The sequence below is a fragment of the Eriocheir sinensis genome, chromosome 17 (genome assembly GCF_024679095.1).
Source record: "Eriocheir sinensis breed Jianghai 21 chromosome 17, ASM2467909v1, whole genome shotgun sequence".
NCBI lineage: Eukaryota > Metazoa > Arthropoda > Malacostraca > Decapoda > Varunidae > Eriocheir > Eriocheir sinensis.
In genome coordinates, this window is record NC_066525.1 from 12,243,941 (window position 1) to 12,260,149 (window position 16,209).

Genomic DNA, 16,209 nt, shown 5'->3' on the forward strand with positions numbered 1-16,209 from the left:
CTCGGTCGGTTTCCTGGAGCCAGCCCCCCCCCCCTCTCTCTCTCTCTCTCTCTCTCTCTCTCTCTTTTGGCCATCGACAGTTTCTTTAAAAATCTATTGTTCAGAATAACACTTGTTCAAATCTTGATTCTTTACACTTTAAACTTCTAAGAAAAGGAGCGACTATGTGTGTGCAGCTTTTAGTGATCTTACCCTCCATCACCTGCTATTCATATATCTTCCACTTTATCAGTCAATTAGATGGCAGCGGTGTATATATGCATGTGTAAGCGGGCGTTCACTAACAATAGAAGCCACTAAGTAACTCCCAAGGTTGATGCTAATGGCTCGAAGCGGAAGAGAGACTCACCTGAAACCCCTGAGAGAGGTGAGCATCGTCTAAGCTTAATTGAAGACTGACCTGACCTTCAAGAGACGAAACACTGCCGAGAGGTCAATGGTCTGTGTGCTTGTCTGGATGTTAGTGTGTGTGTGTGTGTGTGTGTGTGTGTGTGTGTGTGTGTGTGTGTTTGTGTGTGTGTGTGTGTGTGTGTGTGTGCGTGTGTGTGTCTGCCAGTCAGAGCCAAAAACCGTGTAAGTTTGTCTGTCTCAATTAGTTTATAAGTATTATTTCCATTATCATCATTATTATCATTATCAAAATACGAGCATGTTCTAGTAACAATTCCATAACCTACTACTGCAACACACAGTTTAAAGATCTAGTATCTGTTATCTCTCTGGAACGGCATACTGGTAGATGTGGGTAATCTTTTTGAAGTTCAGCTTCAGTATGTTCTACCATGTGCTGTGCTCGAATTCATGCAGAGAACCAGTTTGCTATCGGTCATCTCTTGTGATTACGCTGAAAAATGAGAATGTGGGAAAATAATAGGATAGGTGAAGCTTATCGAGTTAAGCCGTTGTATTTTATTTAGGCGTTTGTCTAATGAAATGTTCTGGCATGATCGGAGGATCGTGAGAACATGCGAGGCAAAATGAGATATGATAGCGAGTTCGATGGTAAGAGTAAACATACAAACGTATTAACACGCAAACACACACACACACACACACACACACACACACACACACACACACACACACACACACACACACACACTATTATTTTCCACTTTAATAAGCATTCCTCACATTTACCGTTTTAAACATTCATATGTTTTGTCCTGAGACCGATGGGACTTAACGATATTTTTTTTTTTTTTTTACGGATGGTGAACTTCCACTCTAGATTCTGCTTGTGTGGAAAGAGTTTTTAAAGCGGCAATTCCATGGAGTTCTAGATTCAACTGAAATATAGTAAGATATATAGTTGATGTTGATGGACGTTTTACGATTATCTATAGTGGTGCTGTGCCATCTTTCTTATAGTACGAGAGTTGATGTCGGGCATTTGCGTTGTGGTCGAAGCAATTCTCATCTGAGTACCAAAGATTTAGCAGTTCACCATTCTTTCTGTGCGTATCCTTCTTCACTTGCACTAACCTAAACTCATACTATCACGATGAGAGTCGCTTGCGATTTTCAGTTACCCCACAGTGACCAACTTTCTCGTGATACCCAAGCACTCGAGGAGAACATAACGCAGTCAGTCACTCTGAAAAAAAACTAAATATACTGAGCACCAACAACGTTTGCTTAGGTCCGAAGAGTTGAAGCTATGCATGCTAACCGCTATACCTCAGAACAGCATAATCAATCAGCATTACCTTCAGATATCGTATACAGAATGGCGTGTTTTGTTTATAGTAAGAGGTATTGACTGCATGTTTAATTATTTGGATATATTTTGTTTGCAGTAGAACAACACATTTTTGGTTGTTCTTTGTTGGTTCATATTAGGCCAAAAAATTAAAACCGTGAAAAAAAAAACTTAAAAAATAGAGCATGAGATTTATGTCTGGAGGATTTCAACTATACCGTTATAATATTAAAAATACCTGGGTGAAAAGGCCGAGATAATTACCTGAGGATGTAATAACAGCAAGCCTCTGCAGAAAATAAGTGGGAGGAGACGTGGCCAGACTAATGGGTGTGTGGCGTGACCCCGGGACCGGCCACCTCAAACCCGACCCACCCACCCACCTGCACCTCCACCTCCCACCAGCCCACCTCTGCTCCCCTCTCCTTTTGTTTTCTCTTTTCTTCTCTCCTCATACCTTCTTTTTTCTCTTCTTGTCTTTTCTCACTTTGTTCTCATATATTTTTTTTATTTTCTTCGTTCGTCATATTTTTTTTTTCTCATCTTTTGTTGAATTTAATTTGTCTTTGTCGTTGTATCTCTTTCTGTTTTCATATTATGCAACTTTTTTGACGCTTTTCTTCTCGTTTTATGTCTTTTATGTTATTGCGTATCATCACGTCATCCCATCTCATTCCGCTTCATCTAAGTCTCCTTGGTTATTGTCCGCCCATCCGTCTAGCTGTCTCTCCTTCTGTCTGTCTCTTTGTGTCTGTCTGTTTGTATGTCTCTCTCTCTCTCTCTCTCTCTCTCTCTCTCTCTCTCTCTCTCTCTCTCTCTCTCTCTCTCTCTCTCTCTCTCTCTCTCTCTCTCTCTCTCTCTCTCTCTCTCTCTCTCTCTCTCTCTCTCTCTCTCTCTCTCTCTCTCTCTCTCTCTCTCTCTCTCTCTCTCTCTCTCTCTCTCTCTCTGTCTATCCCGTTATCTATCCATCTATCTCTCTCTGCCCGTCTCGACCTCCCTCATTATGCAATGCTATTAAATTTGATGGCCGCCTATCGCCGAGTAATGTGACCTGACCGAAAGTCAACTCAGGCTTTTCCAGCAGATTTCAATCCAACATTTGATTGTTTTATGTGCCGTGCAGTTTGTAACTCTTTTAAATGGGTGTGAGTGACAGCTTTTCACACCGGCAAATCTTTTTGGGATGGGTTAATGTCATATGAGATGCTTAAAAAAAACTACAGGTGCCTCTACTAAGGGGGATATGCCTGGTTTAGCTTAACAATGCCTAGTTTATTTCGTTTAGAATTGTAGAACTAACTTTTCACTAATATGTATAACTTCTAATTTTCCGCCTTGCTGACAAGACACGATGTGATTACCTGGCTGACTGAACCGTGTCTGGGTGGCGCGTCTCATCCTCCTCAACATCAAAGGAAATGTAAATCGTTTCAACCAATGCCACGCTTTTTACAATGCTTCATAAAAGCAATTTATTTTAATGCAGTCGCCCTTAAAGATGATTCCACATCAAAATATAATTCTTGTTGATCAAAGAGGAAATTACTTGGTCTTGGAAGTGGTGTCGTAGTTTTGGTGATGACCCTCACGCTTGGGGATAAAAGTATGCAGACCGTTAAGCAGTGTTCTTTATCTAATATCTGATTTCCTAACCATGCCCTGCAGATTGCACCTAAGTTATTGACTCCCGAGGATCACTCGGGAATGTAAAAACGTCTATATTTCCTCCGCCTTATGAATCTGTTACCGGTCAGACCCCAAAACGCTGCCCTGCCCTCACTACACTCACCATCGTAGTAGTGGCATCAGTGACCTCTCAGTATTTCCGGGCTCTTATACTGAGTGATTGCTCTTCCACTTATATATTTCTTTCATGTCATCTCCTGGATCCTTACATGTCTTCTGACGGTTGAGTGCAGGGAGACCACGTATCCCTCCCGCATCAACGTCCTTTAATATGGCTGCTTTCTTTGTGCTGAATAAAATCCTGTGAAACCTCCGAAAGGACATGAGTGCAATTTTCCTCCATTTAGGTCACATCGTGGTTGATTTCCATGTAACAGTTCTGACTCCGAGGACGAACTCGCCGAATAATTCTGCGGCGTCAGCAGCTGGGGTCCTTGCTGAGTTGTCTTGTGAGATGAAATAGTTACTTTTCTTCGGGATGTCTTGGTCTTGGTCTTGCAGTGAGTATCTGTGCTACGTGCTCATCATGGACAGCCTTGCTAGCAGATCCACGCATGTTGTAAAAAAAAAACCGCATTGCCTAAACACTATTAGTATGGGGACTACCGTCGGTCTTTTTTTTAATAATTATTCTGTGTTGGCTGCTGTACCCTTTACATTTCACGATCCATCTGTATATCACATTATTTCGCTAGGTCTGTAATATCTAGACTTAATTAACACAGGCTATGCATTCATGGGTCAGTCGTTTTGATATATACATATTTTATGCTGATTTACGCTTTTCATACTACAGAATTACGCAGTCACAAAATGAAATGGAAGCTAAATATTTTGTTCTGATTATTCCCGTGATAGTGGCAGCACCAGCAACAGCCCGCTGTTATATTTGCCCGCCGGCTGCAGCATGTACTTTGTTTTAAGCTTTTTATTATATTATACAAGTTTACTCAGACTGATTCTCGTATGATATATCTTTAGAATGGAGAATGTCCTTAATCAGTGATCTACTACTGAACAAAACTCCTGACAGCACGCCTCAGGCAGCGGCTGCGAGAGAAAACACATCCTCATTCATGTTTCATAAATGTTCCTCGAAAAGACTAATATATATATATATATATATATATATATATATATATATATATATATATATATATATATATATATATATATATATATATATATATATATATATAAGTAAAATACTAAGCACAATTAGCTTCCACGTAAACCTTCACACGAGCCGTCATACAGCTCAAGTCAAGTCCATTCCCAGCCTCCCATTCAAGTCCATCACGTGTAACCAGCGTGTTTGACCAGACTTTCCTTACATTGCAGGAAGACTGGCAGTGAGAGGGATCTTCCAGGAGGGAGCATGGAGCGGGCCACAGCCCTGTTTGCCCAGGTTCAGCGTGAAGACTGTCTCAGGGGCCATGCATTCAGCCCGACAGGAGGTGGAGGCACAAAAGGGGTGCGACATGAGATACTGTGACCTGACTTCCCACTGGCACTGTGGCGCGGCGCCCCACCCTATGTGTACTCTCTACTCCTTCCTCCACCCACCAACATTGATCATCGAACACACCCAGATTCAATAACAGCAGTATACAGTAAGTCTTGATTATTTTTTACGTATCTTTAGTTTTGGCGTCCGTAATTAAGGACAAATTTCTTCAACCTTTGTCACTAGCAGCCACAAGTCCTCCAGGCCCATGGGAGTTGTGATAGGAACTGGAATCTGGCCATATTATTATTTCTTTGACCTCAGTATGGTCAAAATTCCCGTTATCCTTTATGTTCCTGTCAGTGGTCCGCTGTGGGTTGGTAGGCACGTGTCTTGAGTTAGGAGGACTGAATTAATGGTGTGTGAATGGCTGTGTTCTGAGGCCCTTCCGATCATATTCTGAAGCTGACTTTTCTTCGTGTTCCTCAAGTTCTCCCTCCCTCCGCCGCCTTTGGCTGGAGCAAGGAAGGAGGGTGTCTTATGAGGGTCAGTTTTCTTATCGTGTTTATTTTTAGGTGTTTATTCTGAGTGAAACTAACGGCCAAATATTTCCTACTTTTCTTCCTATTTTAGCCGGATAACTGGTGATGGTTGATTATTTATTTCCTTTGACAATAAAACTACTGCTGCTGATTTTGAAGCTCTGCCAGTCACCACACTTGATTGTTAGTGAGAGTTAAGGATATGCCGCCCCTCGCCGTACGCTTCTCACTCCACAGACCGCTCTACGTTTACAGCTATTGTCTAACTTTATTTTTATACATCCGTAGCACCTGCCGGCACCACATTTTGAATGTTCATCTGTCCTTCCTCCCCAGAACCTAATATTTCTTTCTGAGTACATTAGTTTAGTTATAAAACCACGAATTCTGGAAGAAAAAGGAAACGTATGATTAAATTGGAGCGAAGGTGCAATGTAAAGCCCCGGTTAATTCCCGCATTCACGTCATTACCTTTCTTTAATTTGGAGACCCCTGCCTCGCTCCCGGCCTCTTAATGAACTGAGGCACCGCCGAAGGACGATCCTGTCGGAGGGTAATGGAAGGGGTGATGGGGCAAGGCAGCCGCCGGGATGAGGAAATGGAACGAGAGGCAGCGGAAAGATCATCGTTAAAAGCTGAGAAACGTGAAGTCAGGTAGTGCTGGCCGCCGGCACCGCGCTGGAGCTGCGAGGGAAAGAAAGACTCGCTGAAAAATTTCCTTAAATTAAAATGGAGTATTGTGGGAAGGGTACAGAAGAGTGATGCGAAGTATTAATTAGAATATTGAAATACGACGGTTGGTCTTAAAACCTGATCGATCGGCTTGAGACGTATCCTTCCATTCCCCCACATTCACTACCATTATTAACCACCTTATTTTGCTGGGGCACAGACCACTCCCAATTTCCTCTTTTCATTCCTCGTATGCTGCTATAAGTGTACCTCATCAACCTCCTGCTCATTATCATTGTCGTTCAGTTACCCTTCATTGATGTCTGTCAGTCTAATACATCCCCGAGGCTGCGTCGCTTTTAATATCAGCCACTGAAAAGTTTACTTTTAAGTTTGTAGTTTAATGCTCTTTCCTTGTCCCTCCATCTTGTTGCTAACATTATTCTATCCATTCCACTCCGAGGCTCCTAAGTTTACATTCTTGAACTTTTTTGTACGGTTATAAGTTTCAGGTCATCCATTAACAGTAATGGAACAAATTTTTCTAACCAAAATGGAGTTAGGCTTAAGGCTATGAAATAAGCCATTGAATATTTTCTTTTCTTTGCGTAAAAGCGGGATGAATTATGCTTCATTTTTGTTTTGTGAGTAACGATAATTCAGGTCCATCATTAGTTTCCATGTTGATTATTGTTTTGATGAATAGAGGCTACAGTGGGGAAGGGAACAACTGATAAAAGAGAAAGGAAAGAAGAAAAATAGAAGAATGGGAAAAAGAAGGATAGATGATAGAGTCTAGTATAGGAGTATGAGGGAAAAAAAGATTGAGGTATAAGTCGGAATGGAAAGTTAACATAGAGGAGCTGTAAAAATGTTGCTTTATATAGAGGAAACATTTTCCTTTGTGAGGCCCTTTTACAGCTGTTGTGAAGGTGTGTGTGTGAGTGACGCGTAAGGGCTGGCGGGCGTCGCGTATGCCGTGTGTGTGAGCGTAGGGGGGAGATAACGCAGGCAGCCAGTCGGGGGAAGCATAGAGGCGGTTCAGCGCCATGTCCGGAGCCGGCCATTAGGAGAGCTCCTCATCTCCGTCTTGTTCAGTCCCGCGGGAGACTTCCTCGTCTAACTTGGGTTTACATAGCAAACTTTTCTCATTTTGTGCTGATAATGAGGGGATGTCTCACGCGGAGCCTCGTCATGCTCCCCTAGCACCGCCTTGTTACCGGCCGGGCGAGTTAGGTCAGGTCAGGCCAGGCGGGAGGGAGCGCGCCCCTCGCCCCGCGCACGGCCTCATGCACTGCGTAATATTCAACCGTCCAGCTTCACGTGCAGGTCTGGCCACTGTGGCGGCCAGCCGAGAGAATAATTCCATTATTTATGCGAGAATTCATATATTCATAATTACAGCTAAAGAAAAAGCTTCATTTACAAAATAAAGGCTCATTAATTATTACTCTCGGCCGAAAATAAACGTTGTGGCTTGGATATAAAATCCAGTGGGCAGTGAGAGCGTTCTGCCCCCGCGGCCGCACGATGCTCTGACGCGCTGAAACAGCAAAACAAAACTTATAATCATGTGAGGACTTTATTGTTCTTGCTGAATGAGGCGTCCAGCAACGACTGATTATGTAGATCATTCTGCTGCCCGAATTTATCATATAACGGAGGCACAAAACCAATACTGTGGTGCAAAGCATGTAGGTGTAATATATATATATATATATATATATATATATATATATATATATATATATATATATATATATATATATATATATATATATATATATATATATATATATATATATATATATATATATATATATATATATATATATATATATATATATATATATATATATATATATATATATATATATATATATATATATATATATATATATATATATATATATATATATATATATATATATATATATATATATATATATATATATATATATATATATATATATATATATATATATATATATATATATATATATATATATATATATATATATATATATATATATATATATATATATATATATATATATATATATATATATATATATATATATATATATATATATATATATATATATATATATATATATATATATATATATATATATATATATATATATATATATATATATATATATATATATATATATATATATATATATATATATATATATATATATATATATATTGTCTCTCTCTCTCTCTCTCAAAAGTATTTTTGACAATGTGTTAGACTTTTTAATGGTAAGAGACTTTTTTCATGCTAAATATTTTGGGATGGGGACGTTTCATCGTAGTCAGCACAGCTATGTACTTTAGACTTGGTCTGTTACGGCGGGCCGGACTGGGAAAACTTGCGCATCAACAAGTTTAACAATGCTGAACATTTTATGGATACACAACTTGAGGAAAATTTATCATAACGACAAAGAATTTACTATGAGAGGATGAACGGTGAGGTAGGCAGCCTTCCGATAGGTTGCCGTGGCGGCGGTGGCGGAGGTGGTGTATGGTGGAAATAGTGGTGGTGGTGGCGGTGGTGGCGGCGGTGGCCTTTCCTCGCGACACACTCAAAGTTCACCGATACTCCTCGAAAAGTTGGTGAAGGTGAACTTTTGGCGGTGTTCCTGCGGCGTAGCCAATGCATACAGATTTTGTGCTTATTCCAGTCAGAACATCTTAAAAAAAGTCGTAGAAGGCTTCTGGCTTTTACCAGTGATGAAACCAAACTTTAAATTGTCTTTCTCTTCGCAGCACTAGTGGCACTGGCCCTTTGGATACGTATATGAGGTGTTATATATATTTTTTTCTTGGATGTGATAGGAATACGTGATCAGAATACTGACGTGGTAAACCCAAACGAACTTTTCTTTATCACGTGCTGAAGTACATACGAAAAGAAATTGCAGAATGAAGTAGTTGATGATGGAGGAAGTGGTGATGGTTATGGTTCTAGTGGTGGTTGTGGTGGTGGTGTGGAGGCGGTAGTGGAGATGGTAGTAGTGGGAATGGTGGGGGTAGCGATAGTGGTGAAGATGGTAATGGTTATGGTAGAAGAGATGGTTGAAGTGGTGTTGGTTGTGGAGTTGGTGGTGGTAGTGGTGGTGGTGGTTGTAGTTGTATCCTGAAGGCGGCGGGTTGAGAGTTACATTAAAAGAGTCAGCGTCGGCTCAATCCATCGCTATCTGCCGTTAAGACGTAGCTCGAAGTGGCTAAGCAATGTACAAGTAAAAAATATAAATAGTTTTGTCCTTAAATGAGTGAAGGTTTTATCATATCTGAATGTATACTGTTGCTTGTGTTCCATTCTAGTATAGGATATGTGGCGACCAGGACTTTATATTAGTTCTCGTGGGTATGGCAATGCTAAATTTCTGAAACACCAACTTACACTCCTAATATCCAAACACTATAATTACGGTACCTTTCATCTCCCTTGCGGCCGTTCCCGTGTAACTCTCTTGTCTCACCGTTATCTGACACGTTACCGTCACTCAAAATAGGCGTTTAAGGTATCGCACTGCTGTTAACTACACCATCTGACAATCTTTATAGTTTACAGAATTGTGGAAATGTTTCTAAGCAAGTAGACTGTCAGGTGAATCATTCTTATTATAGCGCATTCATTTGTTTAGATAAAAGTAACGGGGAGTCCCTTGTAAATTAGATAAAATTTCTTTAATTTATGCTGGGGCTTTTTTTCGTTAGAAGCATACAAAGCCAGTCTATACTAATTGCTGAATATGGATTCAAATTTGAAGCGCACTATTACGAGTAACTATAAATCTCCGAATATGCAAAATACAGAAACGAAAACACAACCACCCACAGAGAGAGAGAGAGAGAGAGAGAGAGAGAGAGAGAGAGAGAGAGAGAGAGAGAGAGAGAGAGAGAGAGAGAGAGAGAATGCTGTAGGCTTGTGGTGGGCGTCAACCATGTAATAATTTTCCATCCCAACGTCGGTGTACTGGACGCCAAAGTATTATGTAACAAGAAACTCGCCTAAGAAAACAGAATGACCGAGGGCAGCGGATATGAGACACCAAGACATTATTTTTCTTCCTGCTAACATGGTCATTGAAGAAGTAGAAGATTGAACGCGCTCGGAAGAAAACGAGGAATGAATATGCTAGAAAGAAGTATGATAATCTTAGTCAACTTGTGCATGGTGTAGAAGATCGTAGTGGACACCTTGAGGGTAAGCGTGTTAGCTGGACTGTTCTCTCTTGAAGACCACCAATACGCAGAGAAATAGTGTAATGTTTTTGGTGTGGTAGAACTGGGGTGGTAATGGTTGCGTGTTTTTTTTTTTTTTTTTTTTTGTGTGTGGTGGGTGTGGTGGATGTGATTTCGTGGAGGTAGTAGTGGGAATGGTGGTGGTGGTGGTAGGGGTAGCAAGGGTCGTACAAGTGGTGGTGGTGGTGGTGGAAATGATTGTGGTAGTGGTGGTGGAAGCGGAGGTCGCCGAGAAAAAGGAGAATACGCTTCGTTTTAAATTACCTCCTCTTTTTCATCACTAAGGGACAAAAACTAGATGAAGAAAAAAGCCTTTCGAGTCGGCTTAGATAATGCTGAAGAAGAGTAGAAATTAGACACGTGGGAGAAAAGTGACAAAAGAAAGTATATGTGTGATTTTTCTTTCTATCTGATCTCTCTCTCTCTCTCTCTCCCTCCCCGGCGTCTGCCCACACACCTGTCCAATTACATAACATCTTTTCCCCAGGTACGGTTCATGTGGAGATAACAAAACCAATACGTACCAACATCAACATAAGTACAACAAGTAAACCCTTTGACTGCCTCTTACTTGCATATGTCCACCCACTCACCCTTACACACAAGTTTATACAGCCATATATACACCAAGTCGAGTCCTTTACACTGCTTTGGAACTAAAAGACACCTGGCAAAACGGTTTTATGATTTATCCAAAGAGGCACTTAACAGCCCGATCATACAGCGTCCTGTTAGTCAAGGTTTGGTGGCTCCCTATTCATGTCTGTTCTCGTGGCCCCAAACGCTCTTCCCTTCATCCCTTCCCCTCTTCCTCCTCTTCCTCCTCCCCTCATCCGCCCTCGCCGCCGCCAGCACTCCCGGGGCCTTGTTGTTGACGGTAGTAATGAACAAACATGCGACGTGTTGTGTGTATGCACGTGTGATGCCGGGCCACGGGAGGGGCTGTGTTTTGCATCTCTGTTAGATGTGTGTGTGTGTGTGTGTGTGTGTGTGTGTGTGTGTGTATTCACCAGGGTCTGACCACGCGCTAGACTCGCGATCGTCATCCAGTACCCTCTCCGAATTAGTTTGGAGTTCACAAGTGACGGATCTTTGAGTACGCCTGAAACCTGACACCCACACACACCCGGGATGCGGGACACAACCCCCGACTGACAAGTGGTATCCATTCACTGCGGGGTTGACAGGCGACGCGGATTAAAGGAGCCTGCTATCCGTCTCCACTCCGCACTCCTGGACCTCTCTGTTGTGAGGCGAGCGTGCTAGCCACTGCACTTCGGTGGTCCGTGTGTGTGTGTGTGTGTGTGTGTGTGTGTGTGTGTGTGTGTAAAAATATAAAGATATGGTTTATTGAGGTAAGAGCTGCCACGTGCTAGAGATACACAAAATAAATATGCATTCACAGAGTAAAAACTATGGAATGGGAGATATTGCACTTTGAGGGTAAACTGCATTTTAAGGTAGTTGTAAACAGAAGAATTACTTAAAAATAACTGAGTATGTAATGTGATAGACGTGTGTATCTGTGTGTGTGTGTGTGTGTGTGTGTGTGTGTGTGTGTGTGTGTGTGTGTGTGTGTGTGTGTGTGTGTGTGTGTGTTTTCCACCCCTTTTTTAAAATGCCGTGGTTTTGCATTTTGAAAATATGAGTTACAATACGTGGAGATGTATTTTTCCATTTTTTCTTTTATTTTTGTAGGTCTGCATATGTCATGTTCTTTTTTTTACGGCATTGAGATATGTGGTCTGCATGTGGGATTTGGCGTGTGTGGCCGTGCGCGGTAGAAGAAGATATGATGCACAAGTAAATACACATTGTCAGAAAAATGTCCATTGGCCTTCAGCCATATAGATAGATAGAGAGATAGATGGAGAGATAAATAGATCTCTCTCTCTCTCTCTCTCTCTCTCTCTCTCTCTCTCTCTCTCTCTCTCTCTCTCTCTCTCTCTCTCTCTCTCTCTCTCTCTCTCTCTCTCTCTCTCTCTCTCTCTCTCTCTCTCTCTCTCTCTCGCACACACACACACACACACACACACACACACACACACACACACACACACACACATGCCCGTGCTCGTGAATAGAAAGTGTTCTTAAGCTCCTTGCGAGTAAATGATAAAGGTGGGGATAAAGTTTCAGTAAAGGCTGTAGTCGCGGAGCTGCTGTTACGTGTTCCCAGATCTCTTCCTTCAGCCCTCACACTTTCCTCAGCTTTTCATGCTTCTTTTTTACCAAGCTCATAAAGAGAAAGTCCTCGTGTGTTTCTTCCACGCTGAAGATTCGCATAAACATCAGATGATATTCAGATATTCTCGATGCTTAGAAGTCTTTACTGGATGACGAAATAACATCCTTCGGTCTTGGGAAATATTATGTTTGTACTGAGTTCTCCAGCTTATCTGTATCAAAGGGATTAGGTCAATGAAAGGGCTACAGTGCACGGAAAACACATCTCGAAGCTATACATTAAACGGGAAAGCTAATTCATTAATATTATACCTGATACGTGTATGGTACGTTAGTTTTTCATCATCTGATATTACTAGTGAGCAGGATAAATGAGGCATGTTGTTGGGTAGAAAAAGAGGATTAACAGTATTATTATATATGCTAAGCTATCGTGAGTCAGTGTACGCCCTCTAGTTACCTCGATATCCAAAGAGAAAATCATCGGCCTTGGCAGTGAAATAGTGGAGGGCTCGAGCGTGTATCTGCGGCAACACTAATGCTCAAAGCCTGCTTGTGTTTGCACAGATTCAAGGCCATTTATCTGATCGAACAAATACCTTGGCAGAGCCGCTTTTCGTAGACATTCTGGTGCCTGTTAGGGCGGCATTACGTGGCTCTTCGTCAAACGCAAACTACGTCAGCTTAGACCGGCAGCAGCAGAGGAAGAGGGCAAAGGGAGAGGAGAAAAGGAGTGGAAGGAGAATGTAAAAGAAGAGAAGGAGTAGGAGAGGATAAAGGATGAGAAGAAGAAGAAGAAGAAGAAGAAGAAGAAGAAGAAAAGAAGAATACTGGGTAAACCACAGAAATAGATAAAAAAAAGGGGGGGATAAAAAGCACGAAGATGGAGAATGAAGAAAAGGAGGAGGAAGAGGAAAAGACGGAGGAGGAGGAGGATAAAGAGGAAGAGACGGGGGAGGAGGAAGGGGAGGAGGAGGGGGAAGAAGAAGAGGAGGAAAAGCAAAATGATCAACAGGAACAGAAGAAGGTGGTGGGAAAGGAGGTGTGCACAGAGATAAAGAATAAAAAGAACTCAGCCAACATTTCATTTGCAATACATAAATACTTAATAAATACAGAACTACAAAATATGTTCTACAATCATCATATAGAAAATCTTAACCACAGAATTCCCTTGCATACCTCCACCTGCTGCCTCTACTGTTTTAAGCCTTTCCTGCTATGCTGCAATATATGTTCCTCCCGCTGCTGCTCCTCAGTTAAGTGATATACAGAGCTTTCATTCTCTCTTTTTTGTGTGTGTCGTAGATCTCCGTCACGTAAGCCCACCACCACCAACACCACCACCACCACCACCACCACCACCACTACCATCTACACCAGCACCACCACCCCAACCACCCTCACCACATTCCTTACTCCACAAAACATACCTCCTCCCTCCGCCTTCGTGTCTGTATGTGTGTGTGTGTGTGTGTGTTATAACGTATGAATGTATAAATCTAGGCGGACGTCGGGAAAGAAAGACTAGTAAAGGTAATAGTAGTAGTAGTTATTGTAGTAGTAGTTATTGTAGTAGTAGTAGTAGTAGAAGTAGTAGTAGGAGTAGGAGGAGGAGGAGGAGGAGGAGCTGCGAGTAGGGGGCTTTTTTTATTATTGTTTCCTTTTTTTGTGCCCTTGAGCTGTCTCCTTTGTTGTAAAAAAAAGTAGTAGTAGTAGTAGTAGTAGAAGTAGTAGTAGTAGTAGTAGTAATAATAATAGTAATAGTAGTAAAAGAAGAAGAAGAAGAAAAAAGATGAAGAAGAAGAAGAACACAAAGAAGAGCTGGGGGAGGAGGAGGAGGAGGAGGAGGAGGAGGAGAAGGAGGAGGATTAGATCTCTATGTTATTCGTCACTGCATATTTCAGCGGCGCGGCGTGGAGTGTTGCATAAATTAGTGGCACGCCCTTTGTCGAGGTGTAATTGCAGGGTGTATTTGAAAAGTGTAGCGGCCGAGGGCACCATGGGAACAAGATTGACAGGCTTTTTTCGTCTCTCTAATTGACTACGATGTGTCTTCTTTTTTTTTAGCGTTGTGTGGCGTGTTTTCATAGTAAGTCTCTCTCTCTCTCTCTCTCTCTCTCTCTCTCTCTCTCTCTCTCTCTCTCTCTCTCTCTCTCTCTCTCTCTCTCTCTCTCTCTCTCTCTCTCTCTCTCTCTCTCTCTCTCTCTCTCTCTCATTCGTTTTTTTATTATACGTAAAATGTGGAAATTAGCGCTTTTTATTGGATATTTTTATTGACAAGTGTCTGGTAGAAGGAAATATGTGTTGTGCCGGCCATAGATTTAGACCCCATGATTACGGTCAAAAGGTATATTTCCTGTTGTGGTAATGATGCGTCCGTATTGTTTACTTGTTATTATACCCACGCTAATTTGAACACGTATGAATGGTATTGACATAACAATGTGTGTGTGTGTGTGTGTGTGTGTGTGTGTGTGTGTGTCGGTCCGGGCTATGCCATTCCGTGACATACCGTGATTGGATATGCATGGCGCGGCCTGTAATTCTTAATTAATAATAAAGTGTCCGTCCTCTCATAAGACAGAAAGTGGGATGAAGAAAAGTAATGGAAGGAAGATCCTGTAATGTAACCCAAACGTGTGCCGGGGTATATTTTCTCTGCTTTATTGCACTTTCTCTAATGTAAAGGTAGAGGATGAAATGTTAAGGATGTGGGAGTGAGAGAGGAAAGGAGAGAATGATAAGAAAGGAGGGAAAGAAGGAATAATAAACCGGGAGATATTTAGAAGGATGAGAGGGAGTATGTAGGAGAAATATGCATCAGTCAGGAATCTCTAGTCTTTCCGCATATTATTACGGATTATGGCAAAGGGAATGACAATGTTACCTCATGTTATAACAGACTGATCCGCGTGGGGTTGGATTTTATTTTCTTCCTACTGACATCATGATATTCGATTCCTTTGCAGACTGTCACTATGCCTCTAGACTGCAATGTTTCGGGTCATGAAATCCCAACACGATGAGCACAACCGTAGCTCTCGTATCCAGTTAGCGTGTGTGAGCCTCTTCAAAGTTTCATGTAGACGTGCTAGCCATTCTGAAAGGTAGATGGAAATGATGGTATAAATGGTATAGAGGTAGATGGAGATAACTCTGGAGCGAATAGGAAATGTAGAAATATATTAGTAAGTTGAGCTATTTATAGTACGTGACTAGATGATTTAATTTATCATCCACATCCACATCCACAGATACAAGTTTACGTATTTACTCACCCCGACCTACTGACCTGTCTACTAACACATATATGGTCTACTTATCTGCCTTCCTAAATATACTCACAAGACAGACATACTTGGATCATTAATTCCTGATACGCTCCTGAATTCATAAAACACACACACACACACACACACACACACACACACACACACACACACACACACACACACACACACACACAGGTCCTAGCAGTACCCATATGTCGACTATAATGAATTTACTCAAGAGGGCACTTGCTGGCGATGACAGGTCCAGCTCGTGATCAAACCGTGGTGAATTACACAGACCCCTTCCTCCAGCACAAACACTCGCACACATGTCCAGCGAAGTGCTTCACAAGAGCCTCGTGGGCAATCAGTCCATCGTATCTGACATTTATGCGTATGAATGTTGTGTTGTCGAATTTATGGCTCGCGTATCTG